The sequence below is a fragment of the Cynocephalus volans genome, chromosome X (assembly GCF_027409185.1).
Source record: "Cynocephalus volans isolate mCynVol1 chromosome X, mCynVol1.pri, whole genome shotgun sequence".
NCBI classification, from domain to species: Eukaryota; Metazoa; Chordata; class Mammalia; order Dermoptera; family Cynocephalidae; genus Cynocephalus; species Cynocephalus volans.
In genome coordinates, this window is record NC_084478.1 from 77,364,640 (window position 1) to 77,382,775 (window position 18,136).

General features: G+C 36.5%; 1 protein-coding gene and 1 pseudogene across 1 annotated transcript in view; both read right to left on the minus strand.

Annotated features, from left to right (window-relative positions):
* The window catches only part of OPHN1 (oligophrenin 1), a 440,991-nt gene that overhangs the window by 294,174 nt on the left and 128,681 nt on the right, over positions 1 to 18,136 (minus strand). The gene's annotated exons all lie outside the window — the stretch shown is intronic.
* The window catches only part of LOC134367067 (non-histone chromosomal protein HMG-14-like), a 69,778-nt pseudogene continuing 60,112 nt past the window's right edge, over positions 8,471 to 18,136 (minus strand).

The following is an 18,136-nucleotide window of genomic DNA, read 5'->3' on the forward strand; positions in this document are numbered from 1 at the left end:
TTACCAGTTGCTATTTAAGAGGATTTCATTTTAAGTGACTAAACCTATTTAAGGAAAATGATAAGTAAATGGTCAGGGTCCCACAGGGGGTTCGGAATCTTGCCAAGCCTTTGATGTAAATGATTACTGTGCACATGCACCCAGGTGGTCCTTGGCTACTGTCTGGATGTGCATTGGTGCCCAGGTGTTCCTTCATTGTCTGACTCACACCCAGGTGTTCCTGAGTTATTGGACTTAAGTATAAAGGATGAATGGCTCTGGTCCACAGTACCCTCGGGATGCCCCATGAGGTCTTTAGGGTGGCTGCTGCTAGCTACCTGAGCTTGCATCTAAATAAAGCCTATTAATTTTTACCAACGGCTCCCAGGATCTTTTTCCTGTTACCTAGCTTGTGGACCTGCAGGTGAGGGGTTTGTGACCCAGTCTGTACAATGGGTTTGAAGGGTCTCTGAACCCTAGCCGTAGCAATACAATTGGCTACGTCAGCAGGATTCTGACAATAGCCCTGGAAAGACAGCTATTGTTGTAATCATCTAGACAAAACACTATTGGCGTTTGATGAAAGGAGAGCATCTGAGAGTGGGTGTTATTTTGTAAAGTAGCAGCTCTCAAATGTTTTGGTTTTGAGACCCCTACTACAATCATAATAATTATCAAAGCCTCCAAACAGCTATTGTTTATGTGTATCATATCTATCAATACTTACCACATTAGAAATTAAAACTGAGACTTGTTTTAAGTATTTTATCATTAGTTTTAAATAACAATAATAAACCAATTACATGTTGACATAAACAGCATTTTATTTTTTAAAAACTATAATTTCTAAAGCAAAAAACGTATTGAGAATTGGTATTATTTTACATTTTTGCAGATGTGTTTAATGCCTGGCTTAATAGAAAACAGCTGGATTGTCATAGCTACTTCATTCAATCTGTTGTGATATGTTGGTTTGCTTGAAGAATATAAGGACATTTTGTCCTCACACAGATATGTAGGTAGAAAAGAAAAAAGCACAGTCTTTCAGATAATTGTAGTAATCTTTGTAACCACACTAAAGCTCAGCAAGTGGTAGTTTCTTAAAGGGTAGCTTCAATGTAGAATCAGAAACCATATCAGTGACCTTTTCATACCTTTATCCATTAAAATCAACTGGTCTATCTTGTACTTTGAATGGATCTCTACCTATGCATGAATTTCTTACATAGGTGTGACTTTGTAACATCATGTTTTGGTCATTTGGAAAAGATTGGTTCATAAAATTATGCAGATCTTCTGACTGTTGATACATTTCATTATTCAATATAAAAATATCATAGTTAATGTCACCACTGATGTCAGCAAAAGAAGTCTATGTATTGGGAACTGTGAAGTACATGGTGGTGGATATATGTTTTCCACAATTCCAATGTTTGTTTGAAAACTTGAATTTTATCACTGACAATAAATACGGTTTTCTTTTAAATGAGAGACTCATTTCAGCTCAAATGGAATTGGTCTACCCCCATCAATCAACACCAACTTACTAAACATGTGAGTGAGCCACTTTGTCTTACTCTTGGAGACTATATTCTCCATGACAGACTAGACTATATTCTCAATGACAGCCAAGACTCTGTATCTCCAGCACCTAAAATAATGCCTTGCATAAAGTAGGCACTCATGAAATACTTGTTGAATGAATGAACAAATTCACTAAAGGCACACTCTGTGTCAGGTACTGTGTTGGATGCTAAGAAGGCAGAATAGATAAGATATAGTTAATGTTCTCGGAGATCTCAGGATATAGAAAAGAAGACATACGTGAACAAGTCCTTGCAATCCAGGGTGATATATAACAGAGGGAAGGTCCAAGTGACAGAAGAACACAGTAGAATGAATGATTAAATCTCAGAGTAGGGGATAAATTTCAGAAAAAGCCTAAATAGCAACATTTAAGCTGAGCTCCAAAGGACTGAATAGCAGCTCCCCAGTTTGGAGAGGAAGCAAGTTACACAGACCAGCACATACACACACTCACGCACACACACACACACACAAACAAGCACTGTGTATTTAGGAAACTGCAGTCTTCATATAGCAGAAACAAGGTGAGTATGATTGAGAAAGAGACTGAAAAGCTAAATTGGGGCCAGACTTTAAGACATATTGCAAAAAATACTAAGGAATTTGAACATAATCACATAGGTAATGAGCCATCAAAAGCTTGTTACATTAAGTATGGCCTAAAGGTTTCTTCAGACACAGTGAACTGTAACCTAACTTGATGCATAAATGGGCTACTACAACCTACTCTTGTAACAAGTAGCCAAGTCTCAGCCAATTATAAGCAGTCAACTATAACATTCAAATATGGCAAAATACCCAGCTGTAACCAATACAGCTGTTTCTGTATCTCACTTCCATTTTCTGTACATCACTCTCCTTTTTCTGTCTCTAAATCTTAGCTGACCACACAGCAGCCCTGGCACTCCACTTTGAACCAGCTCTGGCGGCTGCCTGATTGAATCATTCTTTGTTCAATTAAACTCTGTTAAATTTATCTGAAGTTTTTCTTTGTAACAAGCTTTTAAGCAAGACTGAGAAAATATGATATATGTAGAGGAAAAACACTCTGACAGCTCTCAGGAGACTATTGCAGTAACGATATGGTATATATTCAAACACATTTACAGCTTTGCTATTGCAATAGCAAGGAGAGATGGTTCGACAAAAGAAAGAGGACAGTGTGATATAGTTTGTATATGTTTGTCCTCTCAAAGCTCACACTGAAATCTGATCCCCAATGTGGCAGTGTTGGGAGGTGTTTGGCTCATGGGGGTGCATCCGTCATGAACAGATTAAAACCTTGGGGCAGGAGCGGGGGGGGGGGGGGGGAGGAATGAATGAGTTCTCATTCTATTAGTTCCCAAGAGAACTGGCTGTTGAAAGGACTCTGGCACCTCCCCTCTCTCTTGCTTCCTCTCTTGCCATGTGGTCTTGCACCCACCCATGCACCTGCAGGCTGCCTGCCACATTCTGCCATTAGTGGAAGCAGTCTGAGACCCATGCCAGATGCACCTGTCCCAGAATCATGGGCCAAATAAACCTCTTTTCTTCATAAATTACTCAGTCTCAGGTATTCTTTTATAGCAACACAAAAATGGACTAATACATATACACAATAATACATAGTGACTGATAGTGTGGGATGAGGAGGAGAAGAAAAAGTTAAAGATAACTTACAGCAACTAGATTAATGATCTAGCAATTAACCCAGAGAAAAAATACAGGAGGAGGAACAGGTTTGGAAATTGTTAAATTTGAGGTCCACTGGGGCATCAGGATAATGTCCAGTACAATGTTAGATTTAAGGGTCTGGAGATCAGGAAAGGGACCTGGGCTGGAGGAATCATAGATTCTGGAGTCTGTCAGTTAAAGCTGTGAAAGTGGAGCTCGTTGAGAAGACTCAGGAACAACACTTCAAGTTTACATAGAAGAGAAGCTTATGAAGGAGCCTGAGATAGGAGGCTGACAGAGATAGGTAGGTGGAAAACCAGGGAAGAGTGGTGTCACCGAACCAAGGTAAGTGAGTTCAGTCCTAAGCCTAAACATTAATTTGAAACATCAATAATCCTGTCTTCTGGCTTTGAGAGACAGAACAATTTGATGGGACATAAATATTAGAGTTATCCCAAAATTTGAATTAACTATATAATAAATTACTGAGAGCACTGGACTACTTTTCTTTCCAACCCTGAATTTATCTTGGCTCCTCTTCTTGCTTTTATTGAAGTGACAAGTTCTGAAAAGACTTTGACCAACCTAATAGATCAAATTTTACCTGAACCCACACCATATACTTCTCATTTCCTGCCCCATAGCTTCGCTGATGCTGTGCATGGGAACCCATTTGACACTCTCATTCATACAACTTGGAAGTACAGCGGACGTAACACCCCAGGGCCACATATAGGTGGTAAAGAAGCTGATGGTTGAATGCTTCCATCTCTCAGTCTCCAGATGCTTCCATCTTTCAGTCATATTTCATAAAGCTTCTCAGAGGTTATAGCATGATTAAACCAGTTGCCCAAATATTGGCCAACCTGATAATGCATCCTAATACTGGCTGTTCCTCCTTTCCTGTTTTACTCCTTTATCCCTCACTATTGCTCCCACATAAACTGCTTGCTCACAAGCCTCTGTCTCAAACTCTGCTTTTAGGGGGAACCCAAGCTAAAACAGTAAGATCCTCATTGCTGGAGCTGTCTACCTGGAAATGTTAGAAAAAAGATCCAGGCATTAGGTTAGTAAGAAACTTCATCAAAGAATTTGGCAGGAGCCAGTTACTAACTAGAAAATGAAGTTGGGAGATGTAAAGAATGGGAGCAAGAATGAGGGAGGAGTGAAAGATGTGAGCTGCTCCAGATCAAAAAGAATCCTTTCTTACCGTTAATCTCAAAGCCTAGTATAATGGCTGGTATAAAAAAGCCATGAATATATGTTAGTTGAATGCATGTATAACTTTAAAACACTAAATTTATTTTTTAATTTCTACATATCTCATTTATTTAATAGAATCAAGCTATCTGAAAAATCAAGTCTACTTTTACCCCTAAATACATTTTAAAATATAAGCAATTCCTTCCATTTCAGCAATCCCAATACTACTAAATATTGCAAAAATTCAGCAAAGTTTAAAGTTTCAGTGCTATAGCTGTATTCTACTAGGAATTTACAGAGAGTAGATACAGTAAACTCCATGTGAATTCTGTGAGAAATCTATTTTGTCCTAAAAGCTGCTTAAGGAAAAGCTATAGAAAATTGTTCTGAGATATTAGCACGGAAAGGACAAATGCAACCTGGGAGTGAAAAAATGGGTGTGTCGAGAAAAAGAAATAATGGAACCTAAGTCCTAATTAGTTTCCAATTATAAGATGACAACTAACAGGAAAACATAAATAGAATATTATCTTACAAGTATGGGTATATCTATTTACATGCACTATGTATGGTAACTCCACTTGCACCCAGTTTTTAATTGGGATGAAACTCAAGCAACTAAGTTTCAATATGACTCACAACTTGATGAATGTAATTCTACTTCTAAAGTAGATTACACAATGGAAATGTCCAAGGGATTGCTAGGCTTGGTGATTTTGGCTGCTTTCCGTTTAAAAAGAAGAAAAAAAATGTTCTCAACAAATGAATCACTTTATACTTAGGAATTTATTATTTTAAATGAATCATCATATTACGACCTGGTAGGTCTGTGTGCTTTTCCAAGGCAAAATGAGGTAGTGGAAACATCGCTAAGACTAGAGTTCTAGTCTTGGCTCTGGAACAAATCAGCTTCATGGGTTTGGGCAAGTTACCTTGTCTCGCCTCTCTGAGCTTCAATTAAATAGAAAAACAAACAACCCTACTACTTACCAGCTGCTGTGACTTACCTTCAGTTCCTACAACTGTAAAATGAGGAAAATATCTACCTCAGAGGGTTGTGAGGGGATTACAATAAGATGAGATGGTAAAGAGCTTTAAAAAACTAGAAATCACTTTATACATGTAAATAATTATTTTATCTTAAAATTGGGCTAAGGTTACTATTAACTTGACTGATAAGAACTATTGAACTAGACTAGAACAGTGGTTCTTGCATTTTCAAAGGATTATGAGTCTGTTAGAGAATATAATAGATTTTTTTTCCCAGAAAAATGTATATATACAAACTTCTGTACAATCTCAAGACTTCTCAGTTTGCCCTTAAGTCCAAGAACCTGTCAACAAGATAATCTTTAAGGTCTCTTCTACCTTTAACAGTCTTGGGTGTACGTTTTGCCTCTTTAAAATAAGAAAAGTACACACTCAATAAATTAGATTGATTTAACCAAAATATCCTCCTCCAAATCCAAACAAATAGAAATTCTGGATAAAATGTAACAAATGTGTATGCATGAGTCTTTTTAAGTACATAGCAGACTGGAAAGCAAGGGGAAAAAAAGCTTCCAAGTACTAGAAATGGAGAAGAAATTCAAAGAGCAGAGGCTGAGGCCAAATACCCAATAGAGAGTTATCAGAAGTACAAAGGATTAACTAGATACAGTCAATCCTCACTATTTGCAGATTCCATATTTGAACATTTGCCTACTCGCTAAAATTTATTTTTAACCCCCCAATCAGTACTCATGGCACTTCCCCACTCATTCATGGAGATGCAAAGAGTTGTGAAAAACTTGCATCACTGACGTACACATTCCCAAAGGTCAAAACAGGGACACTGCCTTATTGTTTCAGCTCTCATACTATAAACAAATGTCCTTTTCCTGGTCTAATTGAGATTTTATTGGTTGTGTTAAGGATCATTACATAGACATTTCAATTTGTACACAATTCTTAACATACATACTGAAATTCTAAAAAGCCACATATCGTGATTTTCTTTAACTTTTTGTCCTCCTTCTGTAACTTTGTACGCATTGACCAACCTCACCTTATTCCCCCTTCCTCCTAACTTCCCCAGCCTCTGGTAACCACTATTCTACTCTTCATGTCTATGAGATCAACTTTTTTAGAATCTAAATATAAGTGAGAAAATATGGTATTTGCCTTTCTGTTCCTGGCTTATTTAACTTAATAATGTCTACCAATTTCATCTATGTTTCAGCAAATGACAAAAAATCATCATTTTCCAATGTGTATAGTATTCCATTGAGCATATATACAAAATTTTGTATTTTTTTTTAATTTAATGTTTTTTATTGGTTATGAGTATTCATGAGGTACAAAGCTGACCGTCACCACCTGTGCCCAAGGTAAGATGGCCAGGTCAATACTAGCAGCATCCCACTACCACAAATTGCGATCATTCCCTGTGTCCCCCACCCAATTAATCCCCGACCTCCCTCCCCCTCCCTCTTTCCCCCACCCCACACCACAATCCTATGTATGCTCTCTCCCTCTGCAAGTCCAACACACCATTGTGGTCTTTCTTTCCTTCGTTCTTTCTCTCTTAGCTCCCACTTATGACTGGACGTGTGCTATTTTTCCCTCTGTGAAATTTCTCCAAGTTCATCCATATTGTTGCAAATGAGAGAATTTCATTCTTTTTTATGGAAGAGTAGTACTCCATGTTGTATATATGCCACTGTTTCCTTATCCAATCATCCATCAATGCACATTTACGTAGGTTCCATATCTTGGCTATTGTGAACAGAGCTGTGGTGAACACGGGACCGCATGTATCCCTTCAACATGATGATTTACATTCCTTTGGGTATATACCCAGAAGTGGGATTGCTGGATCATATGGAAGATCTATCTGTAGTTGTTTGAGAAACCTCCATACTGTTTTCCATAATGGTTGTACTAATTTACAGTCCCCCCAATAGTGTAAAAGTGTTCCCTTCTCTCCACACCCTCACCAGTTATTTGTTATTCACCGTCTTTTTGATTATAGCCAGTCTAACTGAGGTGAGGTGGTATCTCAGTGTAGTTTTAATCTGCATTTCCCTGATGACTAGTGATGTTGAGCATTTTTTCATGTACCTGTGGGCCATTTGTAGGTCTTCCTTAGAAAAATGTCTATTCAGGGCCGACCCCGTGGCGCACTCGGGAGACTGCGGCGCTGGGAGCGCAGCAGTGCTCCCGCCACGGGTTCGGATCCTATATAAGGATGGCCGGTGGGCTCACTGGCTGAGCGCGGTACAGCCGGTCACAAAAAGACAAAAAAAAAAAAAAAGAAAAAGAAAAAGAAAAAAAGAAAAATGTCTATTCAGCTCCTTTGCCCATTGTGATTTTTTAAAAGTTATTCCAGTGACCTTCCAGCTTCAAATTTGGAGGCAAACTTTCCTAAGGAGGATATCAAGTACCAGTATCTCCAGATGCTGGTAAGCTGTTCCATAAGTCCCACCAATTCACAATTTAACATCATATACACACTACATACTCAAATTTTCAATCATTTACAAAACATCAATAAAATTATTAAGAAAACTGGACTACCACGACCAGATAGCATGCACACAATTCTGACAGAAAGGGCAATGATTAAGGAGTGGTTTTCTTTAACAAACAATTCTATTAAAAAAACAACATGGGAATAGAAGTAATTTTAGATGTTCAAGACACATTACATGCATAACTGTGACTCCAAATTGCCATTTGATATGCTTTTTATTATAGGATATAAAAGCTAACCCCGCTCCTTCAATCTATGGAACGTTAAGCTGACAGCCAAGACAGTCAAAGCCTCCCATAATTCAATATTCTGCTATTTTCTGGTTGTACCAAAAAATAAATAACCAACAAATGATTTCACCTCTTAAATAAAAGCATTTACACTTTAAAAAAATGGTATGAGATGGGATTCCCTCCTTCTTAAAAATGTTTCTAGAACTAATAAAAAACTTGCATTTACAAAATACTTGATAAAAATATTCCTCTGGATTATACAAGTGTGACAGGGACCACTGATAATACATGGTATATAATATTAATCAGACTTGGCTTGTTCCTCTCCTGCTTCATCAGAGGCTGGACTCTACTCGTTTTTAATTTCTCCATTTTCTGCAGGTAAATTTTATTTAGTTTCTTGGTTAGTCACTTCGGCCTGTTTTTCCTTTGCTCCCCTTTTCCCTTCTGTTTGCACTTTTTTGTCTGAAGATTTATCTTTTGCTGCTGCCTTTTTTGGCTTCATTTCCACTTTTGCAGGAGCAGGTTTAGCTGACAGCCAGGCCAATGTCCTCTCGGGATCTTCCTTCACTGCCCCTTTGGCTGAGCTGACCTTCCTCTTGGGCAACTTGGCAAACGGGAGGACGCGTGCCAGGTGCCTGTGGGCCACAGCGCACCTAGAGCCTTCCTGAAGCTAGGCTGCCTGGCCACTGCCGCTCCTCCCGCCACTGGAGCTGCTGGGACCCACCTCTCGTGGTCTATCTAATGTCATGTTTTTCACGTGATTTAGACTTCTTGTTTGTGATTTAGGGGTTTAATGTGGCTGCTAAACATAGTGCTAAAGTGCTGTACAGTGGTCCTAGGCACAAGAATGTTGTGATGTCCTTACAGAGAAAATATGTGTGTTAGGTAAGCTTCATTCAGACAAGAGTTATAGTCTATATGAATTATAGTTCAATGTTAATGAATCAACAATATACACAAAATAAGGTGTCTTTAAACAGAAAGAAACACACATAAAACAAGGTTATTATATATTGATTGCTTGATGAAAATGTTGTGAAGAGAGGCTCCTGCTTTTCCTCTAGAAGCAATGTTCAGTGTTTGCTAATTCAATTTTTACACTGACTTTATAGAACATAACTACCACAAATAACACAAATTGACTATATGTGGTAATATGTGGAAGTTAAGATTTTATCAGCAGGCAGAGGGACATTCTTTAGGAGCTGGGAGTTTGGAATGAGGTCCCTGCATAAACCCACTGGCCCAGGATGCTGCAGGGAACACAGCAGATAGTCTTACCACAGTGGTAAAATAAAGTTACTCAGAACCACAATCTTTTGCTTATTGGAGTTCAAATTTATATTGCCCACATAGCTTTTAAGAAATTAACTTTAATCCTGAACCAACACCAATAAGCTCCAAGAAGAGATTTAAAAAAAAAAAAAAAACTGGCCCACAAGGACACCTCTGTAACTCAAGGCACATAAGGGAATCCTGAAGAAACACCTGCCATCCAGAAGAACTTCACAGTCAAAAATTACACACTATGAAATCAACATAAGAGCCAAGCAACAATCAAGCCAAATGAGTGGATTCTATTCAGTAAGAACTAGGATTACAGTGCAATTCAAAATGTATTTATGAAATAGGTATATTTAAAATATTCAAAGACATAAAGGAAAAAATGGAATTCATATGTCAATGACAGATATCTCAAAGGAAACAATAATCAGAACTACAGCCATTTTCACATCAACAATAACTAATGTTACCAAAAAATGGAGTATTAGTATTAACATGCTTGAGAAAGTAACTATCAACATACTAGTAGTGAATTGGAAAGCAGAGGAAATCACTCAGAGCACAGCATGGAGAGAAAAAAAGCTGGAAAATACAAAAGAAAAATAAAGAGACAAGGATATGACTAGAGGTCCTCATAAAAATACCTAAAAAAGAAATAAAAGGCACGGGGGCAGATGTCAGAAAGATGGAAGGTTAGGAAGCCTCAAGCTCTCATTCCCCACAGAAACAATAAGAAAACAACTAGAAGATATCTGAACCAACTTTGTAGGACTTGTGGAAAACAGTCAAATGTTTAGTGCAACCAAGCAAAGGTCCAGTCAAGGAAAATCCATCTTCGAAATGGCAGGAAAGTTTTGTGGTGTTTTTACTAACCCTTGTCTCCCCAGTGAGGTGGTGGTCTTGGTCGTAAGCAATTGGCAGCACAGTTCCCAATTCCTCCCCTTGAACCAGAGGAAGTAGAGCAGACCTTATTTGCAAATTATTGTGTATGTCTGTTCTAACCTGTCTGGAAAATACCTAAAGGACTGATCTAAGGCAGTCATCTCAGTTTCACATACCTGAGAAAGCAGACTGTAAATAAAGCAGGCACTTCTCATAAAAGATACAAGATGACTAAAAACCCACTATATTAGTTTGTTAAGAGCTACTATAACAAACTACCATAAACCAGATGGCTTAAACAACAGAAAATTATTCTCTCATGATTCTGGAGGCTATAAGTCCAAGATCAAGGTGTCAACCTTCTTCTAAGGCATCTCTCCTTGGCTTGTAGATGACTATCTTCCTCCAGTATCTTCTTGTCTTCCTTCTGTATGTGCCTGTGTCCTAATCTTCTCTTTACAGAAGGACACCAGTCATATTAAATTAGAGCATTATCCATATGACCTAATTTTACCTTAATTACTTCTTTAAAGACCCTATCTCCAAATACAGACATACATCCTTAGATACAGGGGAGTTGCCACATTACAACAGTCAAATGCCCAATTTTCAACAAAAAAAAGTCCCAAGGCATCAAAGAAACAGAAAACCAAGGCTCATTCAAAGAAACAAAATTAATTGACAGTAACTATCCAATAGACATCACACTTCATAGACAAAGATTTTAAATATGCTCAAAGAACTAGTGGAAAACATGATAAAAACCTAAGTAAAATCAAGAACAAAATGAAGATGTCAACAAAAAGATAGAGATTATAAAATGGAAACAAAGAACATTGCATATTAATAAAAGGGTCAATTCACTAAGAAGATATGTTATAAACATATACACAACAGACATGAGACCCCAAATACATGAAGAAACGTTAACAGGATTGAAGGGAAAAATAGATAGTTCTGCAATAATAGCTACAATAATAGATAAAACAACTAGACACAAGGTTAATAAGGAAACAGAGCACTTGAACAACACTATAAATCGATAGGACCTAAGAGATATATAAAAAATACTCCACCCAACAATAGACTACATATTTTTTAAAGTGCACATGGAACATTCTCCAGAACAGAAAACAAGTTAGGGCAAAAAAACAAATGTTAGTAAATTTTAAAAGATTAAAATCATATAAAATATGATTTCTGATCAAAGTTGAATGAAACTGGAGATTAATGATAGATGGAAAACTGGAAAATTCACAAACAAGCAGAAATTAGCACACTCATAAACAACCAATTGGTCAAAGAAGAAATCATAAAGTAAAATAGAAAGTATCTTGAGACAAATTTTGAAAAACCCAAACACACTTTGAAAAATATATAGCATGCAGGAAAGCAATACTAAGAGGGAAGTTTATAGCTGTGAAGGCTTACATTTAAAAAAAAGAAATTTTTTTTTTCGTGGCTGGCTGGTACTGGGATATGAACCAGTGACCTTGGTGTTATAAGGCTGTCCTCTAACCAACCAAGCTAACTGGCGAGCCCCCAAAAAAGAAATATCTTAAACCAATAACCTAACTTTATGCTTTAAGGAAATAGAAAAGGAAGAGGGAACTAAGCTAAAAGCTAGCAGAAGGAAGGAAATAAAGAATGGTTTAGGGATCAATAAAATAAAGAATAGAAAAATGATACAGAAAATTGAGGCCAATTCATATTCCAAAAAGATCAACAAAAAATTCAGAAATTTTTAGGTAGATTGAATAGCAAAAAAAAAAAAAAAACAATAGAGGTGACTCAAATTACTAAAATCAAAAAAGACGGGGGACATATTTTACATAAATAAATAGGATTACAAGAGAATACTATCAACAATTATACATGAACAAATTGGACCACTTAGATGAAAAGGTTAAACTCCTAGAAACACACCACGTACCAAAACTGAATAACGAAGAAACAGAAAGTCTGAATAGACCAATACTAGTAAGGAGATTGAGTCAAGGATCAAAAAACTCCCAACAAAGACAAGTCCTAGACCAGGTGATTTCACTGGTGAATTCTACCAAACATCAAAAGAAAAATTAACACCAATACTTCTCAAACTTTTCCAAAATATTTCAAAGGAAGAACAACCTCCTAACTCATTCTATTAGGCCAGCATTATCCAACTACCAAAGCTAGACAAAAACACTACAAGAAAACTATAGACATATATCCCTCATGAAAACTGATTAAAATATTTTCAACAAAACAATAACCAACCAAACTCAGCAACATATTAAAAGGGTTATATACCAGGACCAAGTGGGAATTTGTCCATAATGAAAGGATGGTTCAAAATTTGAAAATCAATCAATGTAACACATCATATTATTAGAAAGAAAAAGAAAAATCACGTGAACTCAATTGATGCAAAAAAAAAAACTTTTTGACACAATTCGACAGTTTCATCATAAAAACATTGAATAAACTACAAATAGAAGATAGTTTCCTCAACATGACAAAGGCCGTATATGAAAAACCCCACAACTAACAACATTATACTCAAAGATGAAAGTCCAAAAGCTTTTCCCATAAGATCAAGAATAAGAAAAGAATAACTGCTTTCACCACTTATATTCAACTTTGAATTGAAAGGACTTATTTTATTTTTAATTTTGTAAATATACAACGTGGCTGATTATTGTGGCCTGTTACTGAAACCTCCCTCCCTCCTCTCTCTCCCCCCTCCCTCCCAACAATCTCCTTGCTGTTTGCTTGTCACATCAACTTCAAGGAATTGTAATTGTTATGTCTCCTTCCCACCCACCCCCACACCACTCTGGTTTTATGTGTATTTATTTATTTATCTTTAGCTCCCACAAATAAGTAAGAACATGTGATATTTCTCTTTCTGTGTCTGACTTGTTTCACTTAATATAATTTCACTTAATATAACTCTCTAGGTCCAACTATGCCGTTGCAAATGGCATTATTTCATTCTTTTTAATAGCTGAGTAGTACTCCATTTTGTAGATATACCACATTTTCCGTATCCACTCATCTGAAGATGGACATTTGGGCTGGTTCCAACTCTTAGCTATTCTAAAGAGTGTTGCAATGAATATTGGGGAACAGGTATACCTTCGACTTGATGATTGTCATTCCTCTGGGTATAATCGAAGCAGTGGGATAGCTGGGTCATATCGTAGATCTATCTGCAAATGTTTGAGGAACCTCCATACCATTTTCCATAGAGGCTGCACCATTTTGCAGTCCCACCAACAAAGTATCATAGTTCCTTTTTCCCCGCAACCTCACCAGCATTTATCGTTCACAATCTTTTGGATATTAGCAATCCTAACTGGGGTGAGATGGTATCTCAGTGTCGTTTTGATTTGCATTTCCAGGATGCTGAGTGATGTTGAGCATTTTTTCATATGTCTGTTGGCCATTCGTATATCTTCCTTTCCGAAATGCCTATTTAGCTCTTTTGCCAATTTTTTAGTGGGTTACTTGTTTTTTTCCTGTAAAGTTGTTTGAGTTCCTTGTATATTCTGGATATTAATCCTTTGTCAGATAAATATTTTGCAAATATTTTCTCCCACTCTGTTGGTTGTCTTTTAACTCTGTTATTTCTTTTGCTGTGCAGAAGCTTTTTACTTTGATATAATCCCATTTGTTTATTTTTCCTTTGGGTGCTTATACTTTTGGGGTCATATTCATGAAGTCTGGGTCTAGTCCTACTTTCTGAAGTGTTTCTCCTATGTTTTCTTTAAGAAGTTTTATTGTTTCATGGTGTATATTTAATTCTTTAATCCATTTTGAGTTGATTTTAGTATATGGTGAGAGCTATGGGTCTAGTTTCATTCTCCTGCATATGGATATCCAGTTATCCCAGCACCATTTGCTGAAGAGGCAGTCTCTTCCCCAGTGTATAGGCTTGGTACCTTTTTCAAAGATCAGATGGCTGTAGGTGTGTGGGTTGATTTCTGGATTCTCTATTCTATTCCATTGATCAGTGTGTCTGTTTCTATGTCAGTACCATACTGTTTTGGTTATTATAGCTTTGTAGTATTGTTTAAAATCAGGTAGTGTTATGCCTCCAGCTTTATTTTTGTGTGTGTGTTTAGCATTGCTTTGGCTATGCATGGTCTTTTGTTATTCCATATAAATGTCTGGATAGTTTTTCTCCATTTCTGAGAAAAATGTCATTGGAATTTTGATAGGGATTGCACTGAATTTGTATATCACCTTGGGTAGTATGGACATTTTCACTATGTTGATTCTTCCAATCCAAGAGCATGGGGTATCTTTCCATCTTCTTGCATCCTCTCTAATTTCTCTCAGCAGTGGTTTGTAGTTCTCATTATAGAGATTTTTCACCTCCTTGGTTAATTCAATTCCTAAGTATTTTATTTTTTTGGTGGCTGTTGTAAATGGGCTAGCTTTCTTGATTTTTCTTTCTGCATGTTCACTATTAGAGAATAGAAATGCTACTGATTTTTGTGTGTTGATTTTGTATCCTGCTACTTTGCTGAAATCATTTACCAATTCCAAGAGTGTTTTTGTAGAGTCTTTAAGCTGTTCGATATATAGGATCATGTCATCTGCAAAGAGGGACAGTTTGACTTCATCTTTAACAATCTGGATTTCCTTTATTTCCTTCTCTCCTCTGATTGCTCTGGCTAGTACTTCCAACTCTATGTTGAGTAGGAGTGGTGAGAATGGGCATCCTTGTCTAGTTCCTATTCTTAAAGGAAAAGCTGAAAGCTTTTCCCCATTCAGGATAATATTGGCAGTGGGTTTATCATATATGGCTTTAATTATGTTGAGATACTTTCCATCTATACCTAACTTATAGAAGGTCTTTTTCATGAATGAATGTTGAATTTTATCAAATGCTTTCTCAGCATCTATAGAGATGATCATACGGTCCTTGTGTTTGATTTTGAGAAACACAAGATCTAAACAACACTCTAGACAAATTGGACTTTGCAGATATCTACAGAACATTCCATCCAACAACCTCAGAATATTCATTCTTCACATCAGCACATGGATCATTCTCCAGGACAGATCACATGTTAGGTCACAAATCAAGACTCAACAAACTCTAAAAAATTGGAATTATCCCATGTATTTTCTCAGACCATAATGGATTAAAACTAGAAATCAATAACAAACGAAATTCTGGGAACTATACAAACACATGGAAATTAAACAGCATTCTACTTTAATGACATATGGGTCCAAGAATAAATCAAACAGGAAATCAAAAAATTTATGGAAACTAATGAAAATAATAATACGTCATACCAAAACCTGTGGGATACTGCAAAAGCAGTATTAAGGGGGAAATTTACCGCATTAAATGCTTACTTCATAAGAATGGAAAGATGGCAAGTGAACAACCTAACACTTCACTTAAAGAACTAGAAAAACAAGAACAATCCAAACCCAAAGTTAGCAGACGGAAAGAAATCATTAAGATCAGAGCAGAACTGAATGAAATTGAAACCCAAAAAACAATACAAAAGATCAATGAATCAAAAAGTTGGTTTTTTGAAAAGATAAATGAAATTGACAAACGATTAGCACAATTAACTAAAGAAGAGAGTAGATCCAAATAACAAAAATTAGAAACGAAAAAGGTGATATTACAACTGATACATCTGAAATGCAAGGAATCATTTGAGACTACTATAAACAACTTCATGCCAACAAATTTGAAAATCTGGAGGAAATGGATAAATTTCTGGACACACACAAGCTACCAAAACTGAGCCAAGAAGATGTAGAAAATCTGAACAGACCAATAACAATAAAGGAGATTGAAGCTGTTATCAGAAGGCTCCCAACAAAGAAAAGCCCAGGACCAGATGGATTCACAGCAGAATTTTACCAAACATTCAAAGAGGAATTGACACTGATTCTTTACAAACTATTCCAAAAGACTGAAACAGAGGCAAATCTCCCAAACTCATTTTATGAAGCAAACATCACCTTGATACCAAAACCAGGTAAAGATACAACTAAAAAGGAAAACTACAGGCCAATATCCTTGACAAATATCCTCAGTAAAATACTAGCTAACAGAATACAACAACACATACGTAAAATTATACACCATGATCAAGTGGGATTCATCCCAGGGATGCAAGGTTGGTTCAACATACGGAAATCAATAAATGTGATACACCATATTAATAAAATTAGAATTGAAAGTTCTAAAAAGAATAGAAAAGAAAAAGTAAAATTGTCTATTTGCAGATGATATAAACTTATGTGTAGAAATTCCTATAAATTCCCAAAAAGACTCTTACAACTAATAATACAATTCAGCAAAATTATAGGTTACAAAATCAATACATGAAAAACAGCTGCACTTTATACACTAACAATGAAGAATTTGAAAAGGAAATTGAGAAACTAATTCTATTTAAAATAGTGAGAAAAAGAATAAAATATCAGAAATAAATTTAACCAAGAAGGCAAAAGACTTGCACACTGAAAACTACAGAACATTGATGACAGAAATTAAAGAAGACATAAATAAGTGCAAAGGCAACTGTGTTCATGGATCGAAAGCATTAACATTGTTAAGATGGTAATATTACCCAAAAGGATCTACAGATTCAATGCAAACCCTTCAATGCAAAAAGCAAATGGCACAAATAGATAAGATTAGGGAAAAAAAAGGAACATGATTACAGAAACATGAAAGAGTTTTAAAATCATTAGCAAATTCCATAAACAATTATGAGAATAATTTTGAAAAATTAATAAAATGAACAATCACTTAGAAATTGTTTAGATGACTATATATACAAGGATAAACAATTAATAAAAATAAACTAGGAATAAATCAGACAAAAGAGGTGTGAGTACTTTACGTTTGCAAATTCTAAAACAATTTTGAATGACAAAAAAAACCACCTCAATAAATGTTGAAGTAACTTATTTTTATGGCTGGGAAAATTCAATATCACAATTACCTAAGTTAACTAAATTTTTAAAAAACAGGAAACTGGAATAGACAAAAAAACACTAAAATAGTTAAATTTACAATATAAACTATAACACCACCACCACCACCTACACCATCTTCCCTGTAACAAAGGCAGAGTTCACGCACTTTTACGTGTGAATGTTAACAGAACTTCAAGAATAAATTAACTCAAATGTTTTATAAACTATTTCAGAGAATTAAGAAAGTAAAACAATTCTGCTTCTGAAAAGATAAAAATAACCATACTTTTCTTTGGTCCTCTCACTAAATATGTTAAAAATCATGGACGCTGCATATGAAACAAACATAAAAGGGGAGACTAAAAGTAGTATTAGTGGACAACTATTAAAAAGCAATGAGCTGCCAAGCTCAGGTGAAGAGGAACAGAGACCTACAGAGTTCAGGAAGGCAGAAGTCATGATGAGAGAAACAAAGGACCACTTCAAACATATCAAGCCCTGACCACTTCAAGGCTGGCCCTGCTGAGCACATGGAGCAAGAGCTGGCAAAAAGTGAAGATGTTCCCTTCAAATGAAGTTGCTTGGAGACTGCAGGGGAGAGGAGGGCCTTGGTGGCCCCCAGGCCGACACCACCACTAACAAGTCTCCCATGGGCCCTCATAGGAAGGAAAGGCTATAGACAATAGAAAAAAGGAGCCACTCAGAGGCCAATGAGTCACTGCAAGGGACCAGTGCATGGCCCATCCCATGGGAAGTGTTTGGAGTGCAGGTGATGGGAGACACTGGCCCACTGGAGGAACACTAGGGCACATCATGGACAGCAGATATGCCCTCCCGTCACCACAGGACC